Here is a 20550-nt window from a genome sequence, read left to right as displayed (position 1 = left end):
AAGTTATTTTGCTTTTGGAGATTAAAAGTCGATGACCACCCTCTTCTGCCTTGAAAATTTCAGCAAAGATATCTGCAGTCATTCTAATATTCTTCCCTTTGTAGGTAATGGATTTCTTACGTCGGGCTGCTTTCAGAATTTTCTCCTTCATATTAAATTTAGTGAAGTTAATTATGATTTGCCTGGGGGATGTCTTATTGGGATTGAGTGGTGCTGGGGTTCTGAAACTGTCTGCTATCTGAATTTCAGAGTCTCTTGGCATGTCTGGAAAATTCTCTTTCATAATTTCTTGGAGAGGAGCCTCTGTGCCTTGCGAAGCCACTTTGTCACTTTCAGGGATTCTAATGAGGTGGATATTAGCCTTCATGCAATTATCCCAGAGCTCTCTGAGAGAATGATTCATTTTTCTCTCCATTTCTCTTCCTCTTGAGACTTTGGGAGTGTTCAAAAGCTTTGCCTTCAATGTCAGAGATCCTTTCTTGTGCTTGCTCCAGTCTGTTACTGAGGGATTTTGCTCTATTTTTCATATCTTTGAGGATGCAAATTCTTGCTTCAGTGCATCAAAATCTTTAGTGGTTTTGCCTTTAAATTCGTTAAATTCTTGAGACAACTTTTGAATTTCTCCTCGAATTTCTAATTCTAAGTTTTGAATTGCTCCTCAAATTTCTAATTCCAAATTGTCCTCCATTCTATTAATCTTGTTTGCAATGCAAATTCTTAATTCGATTTCTGACATCTCGGCCAGCTGTTTATGAATAGGATCTTCAGTTAAATCTTCCATATCTGTTTTTGTGGGGGTTGATCTATTCTGGTTATTCATGTTACAAGAGTTTTTCAACTGATTGTGCCCCATGATTGTTTTACACCATTTGTTTTTTCCCCCTGGAGCTTTGTTGAGGACCTGTATGTTGCTATGGCCTGAGAAACTGGGGACCTGTTTGGTGTGGTGGGGCTAAGTGGTTTTGTGTTGTTTTCAGCTTGTCTCTGTTTGACCCTAGTGAAATAGTTACTCTGGGTTGAAGTCTCAGCTGTGGAGAAATACCAACAATTAAATCACCACACAGGCAACAATTGGGAAAGGAAAATCAAACCTTTCCACAACCACACACCCAAGGCACCACCTGAATAGTCCTCAGTTGATTGACTCAGTTCAAAAGGTACAAATCAATTGTCTCAATCAGCACCTGTCTCAGGTGTGAGAGTTTAAAAGTTCTCTGGCAACTGCATCGCAGGGGTCTGGTGACTACTCATATATGGCTTGCTTCCGTGCTCTGTAGAATCAGGAGGATCCACTCAGCAAATAGATCAATCTGGGAACATTGATGCCTCCTTCCCCACCTTGTACCTCTGTCACACCCAGTGACTGATAGCCCCACAGGGCTGTGACTCTGTTGTGTGTAGCGAACAGGTACTCCATGGGTTTTCACCTGCCTGAATCACAAGGAAATCTATTTCTGCTCAGCCTGGCTGCTGTGCTCTACCTCTATGTAGCAGGGGAGGTGAGGCTTGACAACCTTGGTGACCTAATGGAGGCTGGGGTGTGTTCACTCAGTTCCAGTCCTGCCCCTGATTGATGTTACTGACAGAACAGAACAGAACAACTTTGTGGGAATTTGTTTCTTTCCCTGCTAAATTCTCCTGTAGAAGAGAAGCTGTTTTGAGTTCCCAGAGCCTGTACCTCAGACCCTGTCTTTGTTCTTGCATGTTTGTATTTTGTTAGCTGTCAGTTCTAGCCACCTGTCTTCCTTTTTGTATAGGCTGATGATCCTCCGAGGGCCAGGTGCATCTTAGGCTCAGTAAAGTGGTCCTCTGGGTCAGCCATGCCCTGGGAACTTCCCGGCACTGCGTGTGTATTTCTAGTCCTCCATGCTCCACCCAGGCCAGTACCCACTCGGGCAAACCCTTTATTTATGGGGCCTGTGTTTCTGTCCCAGGTCTGTTCCATGGTGGTTGCCACCTGAGTAGATGCCCACCCTCCTCTGGTTGCCCAGGGAGACAGGAAGTGTGGCTTCAGAATATCTGCAAGTGAGCTCTATTTTTGCCAAAAGATGGCTGCTGCTCTGCGCCTTGGGATACCATCGCTCTGGTGTGGTTCCCTGTTAGCCGATGGTCCTTTCCTCACTCCCATGCCCCAGAGTCAGCACTGACCACCTACAGTTTTGGCCCTGTCCACACCCCTCGAGAAATCACCCAAGAATCTGGACTCCTAGGGGACAGGCCTCCAGACCTTAGAGTGAGAGTGGAGGGGAGTTTTCGGTGCTCAGAGTTGGAGGTAGAGAACATATATAGTTTTATACAGTTTTATGCCTGGCAGGAGAAAGCTGCAGCACCCTAGCTGGGGAGGTAGGTATAGTTTTTAGAGGGTCTCTCCTGTGGAGTATAGTGGGAGGAACTTTGAACTCTGCTCTTTTGTTTCTGGGGCACTCTGAGCCATTCTCATCGGGGACGGGACTCCCATCTGCTTGGTGATCGATTCTGTACCTTTTGTTTGTATCCTTGAGGTCACAGCTCACCTCAGAGGGGTTGATGTGCGTTCTTCAACCTTCTCTCTTGGTGCAGCTCTAATCCACCAGGTTACTTGGTAAATTTATGTCCTTTAACTCTGCTTCTGGATGGGAGCCTCTGTGGAAAGCTGGCTTTAGTCAGCCATCCTGTCTCCACCTCCAAGGGAACCCTCTTGCTCTTTAGTTACCATGCCTCTGATCTAAGATGTTGATTCCTTCTTTTGGTACCAGACTAAAAGGATGAGAAGATTGAAGATCAAGAAGGTAAAAAAGATTAAAAAGAAAGAATAAAGAGAAAGGAGAGGATGTGAGTAAAAGTGAAGACTGACAAAAAAGAAGGAAGAACAGAAAGAGGGACCCAGGAGTAATAAAGTTGTACTTTGAAAAAACTCCAAACTCTGGGGCTGCTAGATTAGGTGGTTCCCTTGAGGTCAGCAGTTCTTTGCCAGCCTGAGCAGACACAGTACCCTCCACCAAATAGTGAGGAAAGGCTAAAATACTATAAATCAAACCAAAACAAACAAACAGAAAACCCTACAGTATAAAATTTTGGGGAAAGCCAAATAATAGGGGTGGAAAAACTAGCAAAAATGGTGTTCTTTTTATTTATGAAGGCAACAATGGGAAATTATATTTACATTCAAAACATGAAGAAGGAAAAGCAACAAAAGGAAAAATCTAGGTGGGGCAAGTTGAAATAAAAAAAGAAAAAACAACAAAAACAAAGCAGTATATATATCTTGGTGTATATTGTTTGGGCAGCAGGTGATCTTCTGGGGCATGAGATGCTAATCAGAATGCTGATACAGCTGTATAAGATGGAGACTGGAAGCCTTTGCTGACTTCTTGGCCCTTAAACATTGCAGGGTTGAGAGACTGAATCTCTCCTCAGTCCACTTAAAAGACACTTTAAACTGTTAGCCTTGGTTAAGCAGAGGCTTTTCCAGGAAAGCAAATGTCGCTGAGATCTCTCCTGCCCACTTACCTGGTGTACCAATACTAGCCTCACTCTATGCCCTTGTGGGAGGAGGCTGCAAAGCAGCTCTCCTACTGCTGAACACTGAAAGCTCCATTTTTTTCTCTGTTTCAGTCCTGACCTTTGGCACCATTCACAGTCACTGAATCATCGCCCAAATTCTTCCAGTCTGGGCCTCATTCTGTGACCCTGAGGGAGGAGTTTGGAGGGAAGCTCTCCCACAATGGTTGTGTGTGGCCCACAGGTAAACAATGAAAGCTCCGTTCTGGCCCAGCAGCTCAATCTGGAACCTTGGACAATGGTTAAAGTCACCTCACTCTCACCCAAGCTCTCCTAAGGTAATTCAACTGAGTTACCAAGTCCCCCCCCCAAAAAAAAACAAATAAACAAACAAAAAACAAAAACCCCCCACAGGGTAGGCTTTCCCTATCTGAAGTCTTACTGTTGTTGTAGCTATAACCATGGTAGCTGCCACAGCTTCAGACTGAATGCAACCACTCGCCACTTCTCCACTGCTTTTGTCCTCCTCCTGGGATCCAAAAGTCTCTTGCTGTCTCCCTGTGTCCCCAAAGGGATGTTTCTGGGCAGAGGTATGAGCCAGAGGTTCCTGGAGTCGTCTTTCACCAGTCTCACCAAGCCCTGTTGCAAAGAAGCTATTACTCAGCTGCCATCTTGCTCCACCCCCTACAAAGAGTAATTTGAAATGTTTCTCCACTATAAATAGTGTGTTATTTGTATGGATCCAAATATAATTCTTTCTTTTCATGCAGTTGCAGAAGTCAACTATTTTATCTAAAAAATATAGTAACTTGTAATGCATATGGTGTTTACATATCCATGTGTATAAGTGATCTTAAAAAAACAATAGCAAAAATGCATACAATGGAATAATATTCAACCTTAAAAATGAAGGCAATTCTGTCACCTGCAACAGCATGGATAAAACATTGGCCAGGTGCTGTGGTTCACACCTATAATGGCTGAGGTGGAATAATTGCTTGAACCCAGAAGTTCAAGCATTGCCTAGGAAATAGTGAGACCCAGTCTCTAACCATTATTTTTTAAATTATCCACATGTGGTGGTGCACACCTGTAGTACCAACTATTTGGGAGGCTGAAGTGGGAGTTTCACTTGAACCCAGAAGTTTTAGATTGCAGCGAGCTATGATGAGGCCACTGCACTCCAGCTTGAGAAACAGAGTAAGGCCCTGTCTCCAAAACAAAACAAAAAATCAAGCCCCCCTTGAGAACATTGTACACACATGAAATGTCTGTCACAGAAAGACAAACACTGCATTATTTCATTCATAAAAGGTACATGAATAGTCAGATTCATATAAAGAGTAGAATGATGGTTACTGGTATCTGTGGTAGAGAAAAAGGGGAAGTTCTTAATCAATGAGCATACATTTTTAGTCAAGTAAGATGAATAATTTCTAGTGTTCTGGAGAACAGCATTGTGCATACAGTCAATCATAGTGCATTGTACACTTTCAAACTATTACGATAGATCTCATGTTAACTTTTTTTTAATTTATTTTTGGCTTTTTTATTTTATTTCGTTGCTTACTTTTTATTTCTTTACCTTTTTTTGTTGTTGTTGTTGAGACAGGGTCCCACCCTATGCCCCTGTGCAGAGTGCAGTGGGAGTGGTAGCTCACCACAACTCAGACTCGGGCTGCGGGCACCCTGCTACCTCAGCCTCCAGAAGCCACTGGGATTACAGGTGCTCGCCGCGGCGCCCGGCTGGGTTTTTCCATTTTTTTCATGAGTTGGGGTCTCACTGTCCTCAGGCGAGTCTCGAACTCCTGAGCTCAAGTGATTCTCCCTCCTCAGCCTCCCACAGTGCTGGGATTACAGGTGTGAGCCACCGCACCCAGCAATGTTAACTTTTCTTATCATGTAGGAAAAAGAATCTCACACAATAATAACAGCAAAGACAAAAATCAATACCTACAGGACCCTGGTCAAATAGAACTAGATAGGACTAAAATAATGAAATAATTAAAAAACTACTATTTGATGCCTCCATTTTTTCTGGATTTAAAATATGACAACTCATACTACTTTAGAATTTGAGTTCTGTGTTTCAACATTAAAATCATGTTTAGCTTTGAAAAAGCTCCCCATTAAAATGCAAAGCATATCTCAGGATATAAACATTGTCCAAAATCGAAGATCAAGTAAAGCAAGCCGAAGTGATACTATAACACATGACTCTTAAGATGATTTATTATAATAAATGGCATGCTAACAATGAAAGGGTGAGCTGACAAAAGAACTCTTCTCCAATCCTATCTCTATCACAGCTGGAGGTGCGTGGCTTCCTTTTTCTTACAAAGGAATTACTGCCACATGCTGAGCTCCTGCAACAAAAGTTAAATACGAATCAGCCTCCCTTATTAAATATTAATAATTCAATTACTACATAAAGTAATCTAGTAATGTATAGTATAATTAAATATGTCAGAGTTTATAAGAGCACAAGATTTTCTTAGGAGTTTACTCTGAGCTATCTTTATGTGATGACAGTCCTCATGAGACAAGAGTTTATAGTGGTGGTGAAAGTTGTTCGAAAGTGGAATATCTACACCTGTAAGTTCATTAGTTTTAAAATCTATATGATCTAAAATAGATGACTGAATTTGTCAATAAATTTCCCATTCTGATGCAATAGCTTTATTCCTTCCTTTCTTCCTTTTTTCTTTCCCTTCTTCCTTTTTTCGTTCCTTCATTCCATTTTTTTCTTCTTTTAATTATATTATTAGATGAAGTATAGATATAGATTGAGGAGAGGTAGCATTTACTTTCCTCCTAGTTAAGGTATGAAAATAGCTTTAAGCATTTAATTTATATTATACCATATAAACTTATTAAACTTTGAGAAATTCAAGTAAGATCTTTTGAGGGAAAAGTATTATAATAACCTCTATGTATTGTATAAGTCTACACAATATCTATAAATATTAGATGATATCTATAAATATTTGCCTACTGATATCTACTATCCCTAAGAATAGTTTAAAACTATTTCTGTTAATTAGTTTCTAAAGATATCACTGAGATGCTCATCTTAAGGGTGGGTAGGGAAGTCAGGCACTTTTAAGAAAGGCATAAAAGAGAAAAGAGAAAGCACAGAGAAAAAAATAATCTTTCTCAGATTCAGTCATTCAGTTTTAAAGCAAATATGTATGGAACATAGGGACTTTTCCAGGTGCTGTAGATTCAGGACCAGTCAAAAAAAAAAAAAAATCACTGGAATTTGCATTCCATTTGAGATGTCCTGAGGCAAAAATGAAGGCAACTCTGAGCAATGATTTCTAATGTGGTTCCAGAAATAACCACATGGGAATTATGTTTATTCCACGGGAAATAAAACTTCCCGATAAAATAATGGAATGCTGCAATTTCATTGTTGTCTAGTCTTTAAAAATGTAATATTAGAAAGGAAAAAAGTAATAGAATTGAGGATGTAAATTGTATCTAGTGAGCCATAGTTTAATATAATCTCTCACAGATTATTGGACACCAAGCCAGTTTTAGAGAGCACAAAGGACCTCTGGAAATGTGAAGTATTTAAATATACAAAGGTAATAATTATGTTCTTGTTTTTCTGTCTCTGAAAACTAATGAACATAAAATGGTAGGCACATGCATGTGTTTTTACTTTAAATAATGTATTAGAGTATAAAGTGGTTTGTTTATAAAGCCAAAGAAAACTGAGGTTTTTATTCTAAAATATTGAGGAATAAACAACTATTCTTAAGAGACTAGATGAAAGCATTGCACCAATAAAGGCAGACTTGAGTGAAGAAATATCAAGACATTAAAAATCAAGTGATATTGCCAGAGCATTAGTTTTGTATCAACATACTGAATTTTTGTAATATTAAATTCCCTAAATGGCTACATGGTAGGGAGAAAGAAATTCAATATTTATTTTCTGGAATATTTTGTGTTTACTTGTATCATAATAAAATAGAAATGACTGAAACATATCTCATCTTTTTCTTTCCCCCACTTTCATATTCCATGTACATGCACTCAATTTATTTTGGTATTTTTTCATTGCATTTTGTCCAGCTGTATACTGCCTGCTGTGCATTATATTTGCGAGAAGCTTGTAATTCCTAATACCCAAGAAAATATAAATAGACCATAATAATGAACTTAAAGCATTACAAGTGACAGAAAGTAATTTATACTTTGATGAAGATGACCAAAGTCCTGGGGAAGACTTTTTGAGAAAGACGTCTAGAGTTAAATCTTGAAGATTTCCAGATTCGGGTAGAAATAAATATATGTGGAACAAGTTGAATAATATTAACATGGTTGGCAGAAAAGTTATGATGAATTTGTATTTCTCAAGTGTTTTGAATAACACAATAAAGGAGATGAATTTAAAAGCCAATAATAAGCAAGTGAATATCCCTGAGCATTAGGCCAAGTAAAAAGCATGTGGCAGGAAATTGCAGGAACAATTGAAAGTATAAAGTATTAAAGATGGAATTATATCTCTCTCACACACACTCTCTCTCTCTGTATATATATGTGTGTGTGTATACATATAATATATATTATATATGCACACGTACACACAAATTTGGACAATCAGATTAGGGAACTTATCCTAGAAATCGTGCTGCACAACTCATTGCCTAATATCACTACAGTCACCTGTGAAGTACTCCCTTTGGGAAGTCATGCAGTGACTCCAGCAGCTAGTCTGTCTGTCAAAGCTACTTTGGAACTCTGTTTCTGGAATGACCATCAGAGGTGTAATCATCAAAATGTCTTTCTTTCAATATTTCCTTTATCTTTGGGTACAGGAAAAATTCCCTGGGGTCAAGATAGGTTAGTAGGGTATTCCAATACAGTTATATGTTTACTGGCTAAAAACTCCCTCACAGACAGTAGTGCTATGTGAGCTGGTACATGGTTGTGATGCAAAAGCCACAAGTTGTTGGCAAAAACTTTTAGTTAAGATTTTCCTAACTGTTTCTCTACTAATATGTGCTTGGTCTGATATGTTTCTCATAATGAGAGATGATTTTGATGCACAATTTGAAAAATCTTTGCAATGTTTTTGTCAGTTCTACTCATTACGGGCTTCTCTGACCTCTCTTCATCAATGATGCTTTCCTTCCTCTCAGGAAAAAAAAAAACAAAACATTTAATCCATTTGAACTTCATTGGTTTCTTCATGGCATAATACCTATATATTTGGACTAACATGTCCCTAATTTCACTACCACAATTGCCAAATTTAATGAGAAATTTATGAATGTTTGTTCATTGCTCTAATTCAATCCCTGATGTTCTTATGACAGTAGTTGTTAACGAAAGTGAAGAATGACACTCAGGGAGTCACTTCAACACACTGACATGAACACAACTGTGATACCCTGGTATACCAAGGTTATGAAATTTTACTCAGGTGTGTGTACAGTGGAGCCAACATAAGTGGACAGTGGCAAGTATGTGAACTTTATGGTCAGACCTAGTATAAAATTAAGAGACTTTTATTTAGCATTTAATGACCATGGGAACCGTATCAACCTTTCTTCTTAGCTACATATTGAAAACACACAAACCTTCAGAATTAATAGAGTTAAAACATATATTTCCAAACTGGAAATGCATGATAATTTTAAGCTTTGTAGAACTTTGATCAGAGAGGTGAAAATTAATGTTTTCATCATTCTTAACAGTGGTAGCTTTTACAGCATGTCTCATGCTAATGGGACCTTGACTTGCACAGTGAGGTGGAAACCAGTAACTGTGTGCTCACGGCATGATATATGAGTGCTATGTGGTTTATGTATGCATGTGTGCATACAAGTGTGTTTATATATATACATAAATATAAAATATTATTTAAATGTACTTTAGAATACATGAAAGCAAATGGAGGCTTATTTTTATTAGATTTAATATTATTGTATGTTATTCTTATTTTAAAAATATAATTTAATGATTTTTTTCTGTTTTTAGAGATAATTGGCATTTATTGCAGAACTATTGGAAAGTAAAGACATAGATAAGATGAAAATAATTATAATATCTTGATCCAAATATTTTGTTGTATTCTTTATGATCTGTTTTCAATGCAGAAACATGCTTAGTCTGGCCATATAGGGATGTAGGAGAAAATCCTTCACAATTTCATTTTCATATCTATTTTATTTTAAGATGTAGCTTATATAATATAAGAAAAGAGTTTTTCTTCACAGTAAACTGTTTCTTTGCCATGCCCTAGTTTTCTTGATTCCTCACTTCATTTCAAACCTTTCACCTAAATAAATCTGCCAGAGACATTATTATAGGTATTCTCTGTTTTGTGCTAACAACATATCTATTTTTCTTATTAAAAATGAATACAGCATTCCAAAACCTAACTCTTAGAGACAGGGAGTGAAAACCTAACTCTGAGATGCAGAGAGAGCCCTTACTGGTATGATGGTCAGTTTTTGTCATTTTTGAGCTTTTATGATTTATAAATACCTAAATGTTTCTCTTATTTCTGGGTCTAAAAAGAAAATATAATGTAGGTATTCTGTAAATATGAATTGACTAAATCTTCAGGAAGGATTATTGGTAAAGCAACCACTGGCATCTTTTACAGCCCATGAGTTTATTACCAATTAATGTAACTACAGACTGTGTAATACTACTTGGGAATTCTTTATGATTTCTCTCCATTTTGTTTATATCTATGCCTCATGTGATCTGTTATTCTCTTATCACTTATTCAAAAATCAGAAAGAATATCTCTTAATATTGTCCATTTATGTGCATAAGCAACTGTGTTCCTTAAAACTATGTATTTCTGGGGGCGGAGACAAGATGGCTGACTGAAGCCAGCTTTCCAAAGAGGCTCCCGTCCAGAAGGAGAGTTAAAGGACAGAAATTTAGCAAGTAACCTGGTGGATTAGAGCTGCACCAAGAGAGAAGGTCGAAGAATGCACATCGACCCCGCTGAGGTGAGCTGTGACCCCAAGGATACAAACAAAAGGTACAAAATCCATCACCAAGCGGATGGGAGTCCCCTCCCCCAGCCCCCAGAACAGCTCAGAGTGCCCGAGAAACAAACGAGTGGAATTCAAAGGTCCTCCCATTATACTCCACGGGAGAGACCCTCTAAAAACTGGACCTACCTCCCCTACTAGGGTGCCACAGCGTTCTCCTGCCAGGCATAAAACTGTATAAAACTGTATATATTCTCTACCTGCAACTCTGAGCACCTACCCTGTTTCCCCCAAAATAAGACAGTATCTTATTTTAAGGTGTGCTCCCAAAGAGGTGCTAGGTCTTATTTTCAGGGATCTTTCCTGTAAGTAGGTCTTATTTTCAGAGGATGTTTTATTTTTGGGGAAACAGGGTAGCACTCCTCTCCACTCTCACCCTGAGGTCTGGAGGCCTGTCCCCCAGGAGTCCAGATTCTTAGGTGATTTCTCGAGGGGTGTGTACAGAGCTTAAAATGTAGCTGGTCAGTGCTGACTCTATGGCATGGGAGTGCAGAGAGGATGGTGGGCTGAGAGGGAACCAAACTGGAGAGGTGGTGCCCCAAGGCACAGAGAGGCAGCCATCTTTTGGCAATAATAATGCTCATTCCCAGGTATTCTGAAGCCACACCCCGTCTCCCTGGGCAACCAGAGGAGGCTGGGCATCTACTCAGGTGGCAACCATCACGGAACAGATCTGGGATGGAAACTCAGGCCCTCTGAGTAAAGGGTTTGCCTGAGGCGGTACTAGCCTGGGTGGAGCGCAGGGACTAGAATGCATGCGCAGAGCCAAGAACTTCCCAGGGCAGGTTGACCCAGAGGACCACTTTACTGAGCCTCAGATGGACCCGACCATCAGGGGATCATCAGCCTATAGACAAAGGAAGATAGGTGGCTAGAACTTACAGGTAACTGAATACAAACCTACAGGAGCAAAGACAGGGCCTGAGGTATAGGCTCTGAGAACTCAAAACAGCTTCTCTTCTGGAGGGGAATTTAGCAGGGACAGAAACAAATTCCCACAAAGTTGTTCTGTTCTGTTCTGCCAGAATATCAATCACGGGCGGGGCTAGAACTGAATAAACTCCCCCCAGCCTCCATCAAGTGCCCAAGGTTGACAGGCCTCACCTGCCGATGATGGATAGAGGCAGAGAGCAGCAGCCTGGCTGAGCAAAAATAAATGTCCTTGTGATTCAGGCAGGGGCAAACCCCTGGAGTATCTGTTCACTACAGGCAACTGGGTCAAAGCCCTGCAGGACTATCAGTGACTGGGTGTGACAGAGGCACAAGGTGGGGAAGGAGGCATCAATGTTCTCAGATTGATCTATTTGCTGAGTGGATCCTCCTGATTCTACAGAGCACGGGAGCAAGCCATATATGAGTAGTCACCAGACCCCTGCGATGCAGTTGCCAGAGAACTTTTAAACTCTCACACCTGAGACAGGTGCTGATTGAGACAATTGATTTGTACCTTTTGAACTGAGTCAATCAACTGAGGACTATTCAGGTGGTGCCTTGGGTGTGTGGTTGTGGAAAGGTTTGATTTTCCTTTCCCAATTGTTGCCTGTGTGGTGATTTAATTGTTGGTATTTCTCCACAGCTGAGACTTCAACCCAGAGTAACTATTTCACTAGGGTCAAACAGAGACAAGCTGAAAACAACACAAAACCACTTAGCCCCACCACACCAAACAGGTCCCCAGTTTCTCAGGCCATAGCAACATACAGGTCCTCAACAAAGCTCCAGGGGGAAAAAACAAATGGTGTAAAACAATCATGGGGCACAATCAGTTGAAAAACTCTTGTAACATGAATAACCAGAATAGATCAACCCCCACAAAAACAGATATGGAAGATTTAACTGAAGATCCTATTCATAAACAGCTGGCCGAGATGTCAGAAATTGAATTAAGAATTTGCATTGCAAACAAGATTAATAGAATGGAGGACAATTTGGAATTAGAAATTCGAGGAGCAATTCAAAAGTTGTCTCAAGAATTTAATGAATTTAAAGACAAAACCACCAAAGATTTTGATGCCCTGAAGCAAGAATTTGCAGCCCTCAAATATATAAAAAATACAGTAGAATCCCTCAGTAACAGAATGGAGCGAGCAGAAGAAAGAATTTCTGACATTAAAGACAAAGCCTTTGAATGCTCCCAAACTCTCAAAGAGGAAGAGAAATGGAGAGCAAAAATGGATCATTCTCTCCGAGAGCTCTGGGATAATTCGAAGAAGGCTAATATCTGCCTCATTGGAATCCCTGAAAGTGATGAAGTGGCCTCACAAGGCACAGAGGCCCTTCTCCATGAAATAGGAAGGAGAATTTTCCAGACATGCCAAGAGATTCTGATATTCAGAAAGCAGACAGTTTCAGAACCCCAACACGACTCAATCAGAATAAGACATCCCCCAGGCAAATCATAATTAACTTCAATAAATTTAATATGGAGGAGAAAATTCTGAAAGCAGCCAGATGTAAGAAATCCATTACCTACAAAGGGAAGAATATTACAATGATTGCAGATCTCTCTGCTGAAACTTTTCAAGTCTGAAGAGGGTGGTCATCGACTTTTAATCTCCTAAAGCAAAATAACATTCAACCCAGATCCTGTATCCAATTAAACTGAGTTTCATTTATGATGGAGAAATTAAATACTTTAATGACATTCATATGTTGAATAAATTTGCCATAACAAACCAGCTCTTCAGAATATTTTCAGACCTATCCTCCATAATGACCAGCCCAATCCTCTACCACAAATGTAGAGTCACTCAGAAACGTTTGATCAAACTCCAACTTCCACACTGGCGAAAGGATTAAAAATGTTCACTGGACTGTCGAAAAACTCGATACCTAAAATTTTACTAGACTTATCAATATTCTCTATTAATGTGAACAGCTTAAACTGTCCTCTAAAGAGGCACAGGTTAGCTGACTGGATACAAAAACTCAGGCCTGATATTTGCTGCATACAAGAGTCACATCTTACCTTAAAAGATAAATATAGGCTCAGGGTGAAAGGATGGTCAAATATATTTCAGGCAAATCGTAATCAGAAAAAAGCAGGTGTTGCAATTCTATTTCTAGATATAATAGGCTTTAAACTAACAAAAGTAAGAAGGATAAGAGTGGTCATTTCATATTTGTTAAAGGTAATACTCAAAATGATGATATTTCAATTATTAATATCTATGCACCCAACCAGAATGCACAATTTATAAGAGAAACTTTAACAGACATCAGCAACTTGATCTCCTCCATAATAGTCGGAGATTTCAACACTCCTTTGGCAGTGTTGGATCAATCCTCTAATAAGAAGCTGAGCAATGAATTTTTAGATTTAAACCTAACCATCCAACATTTGAATTTAGCAGACATCTACAGGACGTTTCATCCCAACAAAACTGAATAAACATACTTCTCATCAGCCCACGGAACATACTCCAAAATCCATCACATGTTACATCACAAGTCTAAACTCAGTAAATTTAAAGGAATAGAAATTATTCCTTCCATCTTCTCGGACTACCATGGAATAAAAGTTGAACTCAGTAACAACAGGAATCTGCATACTCAGACAAAAAGTTGGAAGCTAAATAACCTTATGCTGAATGATAGCTGGGTCAGAGATGAGATTAAGAAGGAAATTTCCAAATTTTTGGCACAAAATGACAATGAGGACACGAATTATCAGAACCTCTGGGATACTTCAAGGTAAATCCTAAGAGGGAAATTTATAACACTGCAAGCCTTCCTCGAGAAAATGGAAGGACAGGAAGTTAACAATTTAATGGGACATCTCAAGCAACAGGAAAAGGAACAACATTCCAACCCCAAACCCATAGAAGAAAAGAAATAACCAACATTAGAGCAGAATTAAATGAAGTTGAAAACAAAAGAATTATACAAGAGATCAATCAATCAAATAGTTGGTTTTTTGAAAAGGTCAATAATATAGATAAACCTTTGGCTAACCTAACCAGGGGGAAAAAAGTAACATCTCTAATCTCATCAATCAGAAACGACAAAGACGAAATAATAACAGACTCCTCAGAAATTCAAAAAATCCTTAATGAGGGCGGTGCCTGTGGCTCAGTCGGTAAGGCACTGGCCCCATATACCGAGGGTAGCGGGTTCAAACCCGGCCCCGGCTGAACTGCAACCAAAAAATAGCTGGGCGTTGTGGCGGGCGCCTGTAGTCCCAGCTACTCGGGAGGCTGAGGCAAGAGAATCGCTTAAACCCAGGAGTTGGAGGTTCTGTGAGCTGTGTGATGCCACGGCACTCTACCGAGGGCCATAAAGTGAGACTCTGTCTCTACAAAAAAAAAAAAAAAAATCCTTAATGAATATTACAAGAAAAATATTCTCAGAAATATGAAAATCTGAAGGAAATAGACCAATACTTGGAAACATGTCACCTTCCAAGACTTAGCGGAATCAAGTGGAAATGTTGAACATGCCCATAACAAGTTCTGAAATAGCATCAACCATTAGAAATCTCCCTAAAACAAAAAGCCCGGGACCAGATGGCTTCACGTCAGACTTCTACCAAACCTTTAAAGAGGAATTAGTACCTGTGTTACTCAACCTGTTCCAAAATGTAGAGAAAGAAGGAAGACTACCCAACACGTTCTATGAATAAACATCACCCTGATCACCAAACCCGGATAACACCCAACAAGTAAAGAAAATTATAGACTAATATCACTAATGAATATAGATGTAAAAATATTCAACAGGATCCTAACAAACTGAATCCAGCAACACATCAAACAAATTATATATCATGACCAAGTCGGTTTTATCCCAGGGTCTCAAGGCTGGTTCGATATACATAAATCTATAAGTATAATTCAGCACATAAACAAATTAAAAAACAAAGACCACATGATTCTCTCAATTAATGCAGAAAAAGCTTTTGATAATATCCAACATCCCTTCATGATCAGAAAACTTAAGAATATTGGTATAGACAGGACATTTCTTAAACTGATAGAGACCATCTACAGCAAACCCACACCCAATGTTGTATTGAATGGCGTTAAATTGAAATCATTTCCACTCAGATCAGGAGCCAGACAAGGCCGCCTGTTGTCTCCACTGCTCTTTAACATTGCAATGGAAGTTTTAGCCACTGCAATTAGGGTAGAAAAGGCAATCAAGTGTATCCATATTGGGTCAGAAGAGAGTAAACTTTTGCTCTTCGCAGATGATGATTGTATATCTAGAAAACACCAGGGATTCTAATACAAAACTCTTAGAAGTGATCAAGGAATACAGCAGCATCTCAGGTTACAGTATCAACATTCATAAATCGGTAGCCTTTATATATATCAACAATAGTCAAGTTGAAAATACAGTTAAGGACTCTATTCCATTCACAGTAGTGCCAAAGAAGATGAAATATTTGGGAGTTTATCTAACAAAAGATGTGAAAGATCTCCCTAAAGAGAACTATGAAACTCTAAGAAAAGAAATAGCTCAAAATGTTAACAAATGGAAAAACATACCATGCTCATGGCTGGGAAGAATCAACATTGTTAAAATATCCATACTACCCAAAGAAATATACAATTTTAATGCAATTCCTGTTACCCCTCCACTGTCATACTCTAAAGATCTTGAAAAAATAATATTTCGTTTTATATGGAATCTGAAAAAAACTCAAATAGCCAAGACATTACTCAGAAATAAAAACAAAGCTGGAGGAATCATGCTACCAGACCTCAGACAATACTATAAATCGATAGTGATCAAAACAGAATAGTACTGGCACAAAAAAAAGTAAGTAGATGTATGGAACAGAATAGAGAACCAAGAGATGAATCCAGCTACTTACCATTATTTCATCTTTGACAAGCCAATTAAAAACATTCAGTGGTGAAAAGATTCCCTATTTAACAAATGGTGCTGTGTGAACTGGCTGGCAACCTGTAGAAGAGTGAAACTGAACCCATACCTTTCACCATTAACTAAGATAGACTCTCACGGGGTTAAAGATTTTAACTTAAGACATGAAACTATAAAAAATACTAGAAGAGAGTGTGGGGAAAACCCTTGAAGAAATCGGTCTGGGCGAGTATTTTATGAGGAGGACCCCGTGGTCATTTGAAGCAGCTTCAAAAATACACTACTGGGACCTGATCAAACTAAAAAGCTTCTGCACAGCCAAGAACACAGTAAGTAAAGCAAGCAAACAGCCATCAGAATGGGAGAAGATATTTGCAGGTTATGTCTCTGACAAAGGTTTAATAACCAGAATCCACAGAGAACTCAAACATATTAGCAAGAAAAGAACAAGTGGTCCCATTGCAGGCTGGGCAAGGGACTTTAAGAGAAACTTCTCTGAAGAAGACAGGCACACGGCCTACAAACATATGAAAAAATGCTAATCATCTTTAATCATCAGAGAAATGCATATCAAAACTACTTTGTGATATCATCTAACTCCAGTAAGATTGGCCTGTATCACAAAATACCAAGACCAGAGATGTTGGCGTGGATGTGGAGAATTGGGAACACTTCTACACTGCTGGTGGGAATGCAAATTAATACATTTCTCTGGAAAGATGTTTGGAGAACACTTAGAGATCTAAAAATAGATCTGCCATTCAATCCTATAATTCCTCTACTAGGTATATACCCAGAAGACCAAAAATCACATCGTAACAAAGATATTTGTACCAGAATGTTTATTGCAGCCCAATTCATAATTGCTAAGTCATGGAAAAAGCCCAAGTGCCCATCGATCCACGAATGGATTAATAAATTGTGGTATATGTACACCATGGAATATTATGCAGCCTTAAAGGAAGATGGAGACTTTACCTCTTTCATGTTTACATGGATGGAGCTGGAACATATTCTTCTTAGTAAAGTATCTCAAGATTAGAAGAAAAAGTATCCAATGTACTCAGTCGTACTATGAAACTAATTTATGGCTTTCACATGAAAGCTATAACCCAGTATAACCTAAGCATATGGGGAAGGATGTGAGGGAGGGGAGGGAGGAGGGAGGTGGCCAGAGGGAGGGTGATTGATGGGATTACACCTGCGGTGCATCTTACAAGGGTATATGTGAAACTTAATAAATGTACAATGTAAATGTCTTAACACAACAACTAAGAAAATGCCAAGAAGGCTATGCTAACCAGTGTGATGAAAATGTGTCAAACGGTCTATAAAACCAGTGTATGGTGTCCTATGATTACAGTAATGTACACAGCTGTGATTTAATTAAAAAAAAAAAAAAAAAAAACTAAGAACTATATATTTCTTCCAGTTAATGCAACATTGAACTGCAAGTTCCCAGAGTGAAAGAAAATGGTTCTGCTAGACTGACAGAAACACACCGAGGCACTCTGATTATTTAAATAGTGTTCTTTATATAACTCCTAAATTACTCATTAATGCAAATCCAAAATCTACTCACTCTATTCTCCAGAAAAATTGAAAATTAATACTATTTGTTATTTTTAAAAATCTTCTCTAGTTCTTTTGGTCTTCATGTATGTGAATAATAATAAATGTAATTTTGATATGCAAAGTTTCTGCAGCACTTCCATTTTTCTAATAACAAATTAAAGATGAAGACTGAACATTGCTAGTTTCTTTTACTTCTCAGAGAGTCCTAACTGATAAACTGCATGTCCTGTGTATATGAATTTGTCATTGCTGGAAGAACAAATTCTAATAGTTTCGTATCCATTCTGCATTTGTGTATTTAACAGTCAATGGCACGTCCTTCACCCACATCTCCCCTCCTTCCCAGCCACAGGACTTCATAAACAGAATTAAGATGAGGGTGCAAGTCTGCACTTGTTAGCGGTGGAGTCACGACTACCATTTCAGGGCATGTTCTGTGGGGTTTCCTCCTAGGCCAGCACTACTTAGCAGGGAAGAAAAATCGGTGCTGATGATGGTTTTAAGTGTGCAAAGCAATATCTCTTTGAGGGGATCACTCTAAGGCAGTGGTTCTCAACCTTCCTAATGCTGCAATATATTTTCATTGTTAAAAAGGCGTTGTGACCCACAGGTTGAGAACTGCTGCTCTAAGGCATTTCTCTATTATTAGTACCTAGGCTATCTGACAAATTGATGTAACCTTTTTGATAATTTTTGTGGACTTGTACGTGTCTCTCTGTGTGTTTATTTTGTTTTTAAAATCTTATAGAAACTTTCATTGTTACGTAGCTGCTCATATTCTCCTTGGTCTTCCTGGTCTGAAGCTTAAAAGCAAATTTATAATGTTTCGCATGAGAGTTTATCATTACTATTTTAAAACATTCATTCCTGCTGCCTTAGTGCTCTTATTAATATTTTCCTTTAACTATGATGCCAAAACTTACTTAGTTTCATCTTGTTGTATAGCATATTTTTTCTGTAAACCATGTTGAAAGCTTTTATGGAATTATGTGGAGTCTAAATACATATATAGAGACAGAATTTCACACTATTGTATAGACTGTGTGCCTCTGCAATGCTGGCAGGGGCAGCCTGTAAATTCTAACCTCTAAGCTCCAATAGGAGAAAATTGTGAGTTGAGAGTAAGACAAAGCAGAGCCCCTACATTTCACACATAGGAATTATGCATTATTCAGGTGTGGGAAAGAAAATTTCTCCCAAAGGTTAAACAGCAGAGATGATGAATAGCAAGACAACTTCTTGATATTTTGTTTTCTGCATGTAGCCAATACAAGAAAGTATTTATATTTTAAACATGCCAACAAGAAGAACATAGAATATCATGTTATAACTCTCTCAGGTTATTCCTGGTCCTGTGACTCAGCTCTAGTCAATCCTAGGTTTACATTTTAGCTGCCTCAGTGCCTGTGTCAGAAATAGGTATAGGACCTACTAAGAACCTATGAAAAGGAATGAGAGAATAAGAGACCTAGCCAAAGAGGAAGAAAACCCTGTCTGTTACCCTCTCATTTAGATGAGTATAATCAATTTCTTAGAGGTTAAACAGTAAGCATTTATTTAGTCTCTACAGTATTTTTTTAAAAAGGTACACTAAATCAAGGTCACAGTGGATCAGATAACAACAGTGGAGCAAAGCATTCCACATTTGATACAGTGTTCCTGGATATGAATATGAGGTGTGTCCAAGTAAATTGTGAATTATTCATTCCTTAAAAAGGCAATTCACAAAATCTACCACATGAATGATGCTCCAGCATTTGTCAATTTTATTACCTGCACTAAAGTCAGGTGTACATAATCAGCTTTAGAACTCAGATGAAATTATTCAAATGTTTGATTCTATCTTTTATGTGAAAATTCAGTTTTATGCAGCTTGGTAGGGAAAGTCAGTTAGGTCATATCACATTGGCATTGTACCAGGATTATAGCAATAATTGAAAATCTCTTTTTTTAAAAAAATTCAAATTTCTATATTCTTATGAAAGAAGTTATTTTTTTGAAGCATATACACTTGATTAAAAAAATGTAGATGAACTTTCAACCATTTCTTCACAGACATAGAAAGTTACATTGTTTGAGATTTGGCAAGAAAAAAATGTTTAATAGTGCATTACAGCTAAAAATAGATTTGTATTAAAACAATGCGATTGGCCAAGTCAGGATCTAAAAAATACATTAAGCTTTTAATTGCATGATACTTGTTAGTAAAGGGTTGTAGCATAATTGTTAGTGAGCCTTCAGAAGTGTTCCTTGAAGATAATGTTTGAATAATCTATTGCCCGAATTTGAATAATTTATGCATGAAGCAGTGTAGAGTTATAATTGCAATTACCATGTTCAGTTCAGTAGCAATGAGTTGCATTTGAAGTTGGATGCCGATTACGCAGCATAGATTTTCATTACATTTGCTCTGCTTTTCATTACATTTTTAACAAAGGCTTCTAAGTAAGGGGAGATGGCGGCTCAGAGCTTGACAAAAGTTCCTAAGCGAAGTTTTAAAGAGTTTCTTTCTAAAGATTTTTATTTCGTTTTATTATTTTTTCTATATTCAAAGTCTGAAATCCAATCTTGCATGCTTCTGGAACATAGAGATAAAGCAAGGGACTAAAAGGGCCCCGATTGGACAGAGAGGACTTTT

Source organism: Nycticebus coucang, chromosome 7 (assembly GCF_027406575.1).
Source record: "Nycticebus coucang isolate mNycCou1 chromosome 7, mNycCou1.pri, whole genome shotgun sequence".
Lineage (NCBI taxonomy): Eukaryota > Metazoa > Chordata > Mammalia > Primates > Lorisidae > Nycticebus > Nycticebus coucang.
This window is presented reverse-complemented; position numbering follows the sequence as displayed.